Source organism: Magnolia sinica, chromosome 9, assembly GCF_029962835.1.
Source record: "Magnolia sinica isolate HGM2019 chromosome 9, MsV1, whole genome shotgun sequence".
Lineage (NCBI taxonomy): Eukaryota > Viridiplantae > Streptophyta > Magnoliopsida > Magnoliales > Magnoliaceae > Magnolia > Magnolia sinica.
Genome location: NC_080581.1, coordinates 39,758,892 through 39,764,485, shown reverse-complemented (window position 1 = coordinate 39,764,485; position 5,594 = coordinate 39,758,892).

Sequence of the window (5,594 nt, the reverse complement as noted above, 5' to 3'; positions counted from 1 at the left end):
CTGGGTGCTTGAAGTTAGTGGGGAACGGTACATCTTCTACTTCTCTGGGGCACGAAGTTCTGTATCGGAATCTCCCCAGATGTTCTCGTTCTATCTTGGTCCTAACTACTTCCATTATTACTTTTCGCATTTCATCTTGTGTGATCACTCTTGCTACGGGAGCTAAACCGGGCGACCCTGCCCTTGGCGAATGCGAGCCTTTAGGCTGCTGTTCATGTCTATTCATAGTGGCCATCACGGGGGAGCCACAATTTGAGCCACGTTGTGAGCGAGGGTGGCCAATGACTCTAGGAGGCTTCATTCTTCCATCAGAGTTCTCTGTGCTTGTGCCATTTCGGCCATGTGCTCATTAGTAGTCGGCAATGGATTTTGACTTGTTCCTACCATGCATACAGCAGCCTCTCTGCTTCTCAATAGAGTTGTTGCTGGAGTGGGACAAGAGTATCTAGTGTGAGAGAACTTGACGAGAGAGGATTCTTGTTGGACTCTTTGATATTTCCGCAAGATTCAACTGATTTAGACATGGTTTGTGGAGGCGTTGTTTGCGAGGATGCAGTGAAATTTTCAGAGGGAGATACATCTTCTGCAGGTGACTTGCCTTTTTCTTTCCTAGTCCATTGGACATTTGCAATAGGAAGAGCTAAGAAGTCTTGCGATGTAAAGGAACAAGGAGACTTTCCAGGATATAATGCTGGTGGAGCAAGCGTTGGGTTCTCTTTTGCTACATTTCGTGTTATCGGTCCCCTGATCATTTGTGATGGGGCTAGTTTAATAGTCGCACAAGCTCGCATTCTCGACCTTCGGGGAGATACAACAATCCATTCATCACCGTTGTCTTGTGCTATGGGTGACACGGATATTACCCCGGTGGTGGCTCTTGGTACCTTTCTTTTGATCAAGATTGGTTCATCTGTTCGATTTAACAATTTGTTATGAGCATATTCTATAACGAACCCTGTTGGCATGAAGTAAAAGACTGTCTTGTTTATAGAGGTTATCATTTCTATCTAAGTGAAACTATAAGTCTGTCAAAACAACGCGATACATTATTAGTAAGCGTTTGGATATATTTGTACTTTGGAGATGAAGGGGAGGATGTTCCCAATGAGAGTCATCATTTTGGCATCTATGTGGCGCCAAACAATGATAAACCTTCTCTTGATAATTTTTCAAGTTTTTTTTTGAATAAGAAATAATGTCCCCAGTAGAGTCGTCATTTTGTTTCGACAAGCAACGAATGTAGTTAGTTTGGGAAATTATCTTATTCAATAATAACAAGGAAATAATTAGAGAACGATTATCGCAAGATGTTTTATTTATTCTGAGTTCATTTACATCCTCGTACATCCCTTAATTCCAAAGTAAAGTAAATGCAATTAAAGGTACGCTATAAACGAATAAATTTGAATATCAATTTCAGCAGCATTTCGGATCATAATATAATCATCTGATTGAGGAATCTGTTACACAGAAATGATATTATCCTGATTGATCTCAATTGATCTTGGTTAACTTGTGAAGAATCCCGCCTTGTTTGTGTGAACTAAGTCTCCCACGATGCTTGACAATAAAAAAATCATCACCAAAGAGTAATTGTCTGTGCAACAGAAGTGTTGTGCGATCAACTGGGCGAACTACTCCATTGGTTGTGCGGCTCACTAGTTGCGCCCCGTGCAATAGGTACCCTTAGTACTTATCTCTCTAAAATTTTGAAATCTTCTCCTTGGCTCTCGAAATCTTCCAATAATGCAAATGAAGGGGAAATGGAGTATTTATAGCTTCTCACACGTGTGAACTCTCATATCCGCGCAACACATTTTCATTGTGTGGAAGGTGGGTCCCATTGTGTGAGGGGCAACAGATCATCTTGATCTTCCATTGCGCGGCCACCATCTAGGTATTGCGCACCACGCAATGATAATTATTCTCTTATATGTGTTGCGCACCACGTAACCAAAAGATGTTGATTTTCATCTTCTCCTTTTTTTTCTAATTTTGTGCTCCAACATCAGCAAAATGGAAGAGTTGTATAAATAATTATAAAAAGGACTAAGGATTTAAGAATCTTCAATCAATAGATTTTAAATTCAATTCATCTTCTCGAGTTAATAACTCAACTAGAATTGGATTCCAATCCATTCTAATTGAAAGATAACACATTAATATCAGTAAAAAATCCAACATATATTAGAATCATGATAGGCTTGATCTCTCATGAAGATCTAGGTGATCACATCGCAAGGAATTGAAAACATCTAATGTACCCACAGGTGACAATAGATTAAACAACTTTGCATATTGATTTATTCTCCAATATATGAATTCAACCATATCCAATCACAATTCAACATAAAAAATATTAACTTTCGTTGAAGAAACGAATTAGACCTCAAATATCCATTAAAAGGTTCATCCCTTAGCCTTAGCTAAGAGATTAAAAAAGCATGACTAACATCTTAAACAAAACATAAAGAAAAACTAGAAAATAAACTAGAACCGAAGGATTGAGAATGCAGGATTATTATGAAGAAGCTCTGCAACTTTAGGTCTCTCTCCTCTACCTTAATTCGTACTTAAAATAACATAGAACACCCCTTTAAATAGGCTAATTTCGCACCGACTTAGAACCAACTTCAATCTTCGTACTTTTATTACGCTTCGGTTGCACCGACTGTAGCCTTTAATTGCACCGAACATTACTTCGATCGCACCAAATTTGTCTTTCAACCACAACAGAATTTCTTATAAAGTCTTTGTCTCCCTTAAGTTGCATTGAACTCTTCTTTGATGGCACTGAACCTAACTTCAGTTGGACCTAAGCGTTGAGCCAAATTATCTTTAAAAATCACAGTTTGTTGTTGGACTATTCTATGCACATTCGGTCAGACCGAGCTAACCTCAAGTGAGATCGAACTGTCTATTAATTCTGTTATTAAATTGTGTGATTTTTCAGTCCTTCATCCTTTGTACTTGGTTTTCTTAGATCTTTGGCATGTGAATTCTTCATAATGACTTTATAATCTCCGAGTATTCTCTCGATTATTCTTTTGAACTTTAATCATCCTTCTTAAGCATGATTTCCTCTTAGTTTTCTAAATGACTTCGCATATATAAAATATATGTTAGTTAATCAATTAAGCATTTTGAATGCATGAAAACTAAAGTAATTGAGAGGATAAATATGTAATATTTAAATGTTATCAATCAACAGTTCCCAGATCCTATATAAGACTCCATAATTCCTTCCCAATATTCCTCTCCCATGCTATTGTTGCTTATGTGTCTTTCTATCACTCCACACTTTTCTTCTCTTTGCACTCGCTTCCTTTGGAACACTTGGGTAGTCTTTCACATTCTTATATCCCTCTTCTAAATTCTCCTTTAGCCTAGACCCCTCCACACTCCTCTACATGTGGCCATAGTAATTGTAAATTGTTCCATATCTATTCCCCACCATTGACAGTTCATGCTTTCACCCATGTCCCTTGTTCCTTTTTCCAACAAAATTTTATTTCTTACTACTTACATACAAATATAACCAATAATAACATCCACTAATAATATAATAATTATTTAAATCTTATTAAGTAATACATCAATCCATGCATGCATGCAAATAAACATACAACCAACATCCATCCATCCATTCATCCGACCATCCATCCATCATCCAACTGTGACACCTCATACTTTTCCATACTTAGACTGTTACTAGGGAGATCTAATTACGTTATGTATGTGTGAGAATACGCTATCATCCATCATTCATTGATTCGTACTTTGCCATCTTAACTATCGGATTTTGCACTTTATCAAACCACAACATATCTGTAAGTTTTAGGAATAATTTACCTTTGATAAACCTTTAATCTCTCAACATAGATTACATCATGAATGGTTGTACAACCCAGAAACTAAATCAGCTTATATACCTAATCATATATTTATCTAATCATCACATCATTTTGGAATCAACTGCAGAAAACGCATTGGGAAAATTTTAATGATCTTAGAATCGTTGATGAGTGATTCCTGGCATTGAGATTTGGGATAGACCGTTCAATCTTAAGATAGACCATACATTTACATTAGGACTCTTCAAAGTAACCATGGGCCAATTAGTGTACATCAAGATCCATAGTTAATCATATTTACAACTGTTAATAGGCAATCCATTGAAAGTGCCCTGATTTTTCAATTACGTGAGTATTGAGTCAATCTGTCAAGTGAGCCCCATATTGAAGAATCACAAGATCAAAGACTCATCAACTAAAGAAGGTCGAGAGCTCCACATAGGTAAACAAAGCCTCACTTCCCCAAGTAAATCATTGAGGTATATGACCCCATCCATAAGAACCTAAACTTACCCACAACTGTTTCTGAAAATCCCTTGGTAAGCTTAGTTTTGAACATTTTGAGTATTGGAGGAAATATGAACTATATAGGTAAATTCAATGTCCTGACGATTGCATCAATACGCAATCGAGGACAATTTTGATGGAATCAAACATGGTTCAATTGCATCGAAATCAAGCCTAAATAGTACAACAACAAACTGAATATATGCTGGGTATTGTCTATTACATCCAATGAAGTTCGATGACATCGAAACTTATGTTTTGATGGCATCAAACCCACTTTGATTGAATCAACCTTGGACTTCTTCCTTGCACCATTTCTGAAATACTCTAAGTGTTCCTCGATGTAATTGAACCTCCCTCGATAGCATCGAGAGTAAGTTGTCAATGGCATCGATGCTCGTTCGATTGCATCTATGTAAGGACCAATTTGTCCAGCAAGCTTTTAAGGAAAATCTTTTATCTTCAATTACATCAATGACCGTTCGATGTAATCGAAATTCAAATTTTGATAACATCGAAGGTCTGATCGATGACATCAAAATAGGGGATAAACTATCCAGAGAGTTTTTATTGAAAAATCATATTTCTCTCGATGGCATTGAAAGAAGATCGATGACATCTTCGAAGGAATTAAAACAGTGATTGATAACATCGAAAAAGGCCTCAAACAGTCCAGTAATCAAAGTGTATTTTTCAAAGGAATCCCAATGGCATTGAACCATCCCCCAATGACATCGAAGTGCACGTCAATGACATCAAAGGTTACTCAATGAGATTAGATAAAATCTGTCCTGCACCTAACTGAATATCTTGATGTAGAAAGTCGATGCAATCAGAGAAGGTTCGATGACATCGAAATTCAAAATTCGATGGCAACGAATACCCTTCGATGGCATTGACAATGTCAAATTTTTGCCCATTTTTTTTACGATGGGGATTTATCTTTATATACTGCTTGTGTTTGTTCACCACCCCAAGTATAGGGTCGCGATGTAGTAATAATCTCGGTAAGACTGAGGTCAAATCCACAGGGACTAAACCTTGTACGTATTCTGAAAGTAACCAGAACTAGAACTAGAAGAAGATGTAATCTAAATCAGAGAATATAGGATAATAATTGTAAATTATTTAACTAAAACTTCTAAAATTCAAAGGTGGGAAACTAGGGTTTCCAAGGATCCACTTATAGAGATCAGGGAGATCTATGTTTGATTAAAAAACACAATTGGAATC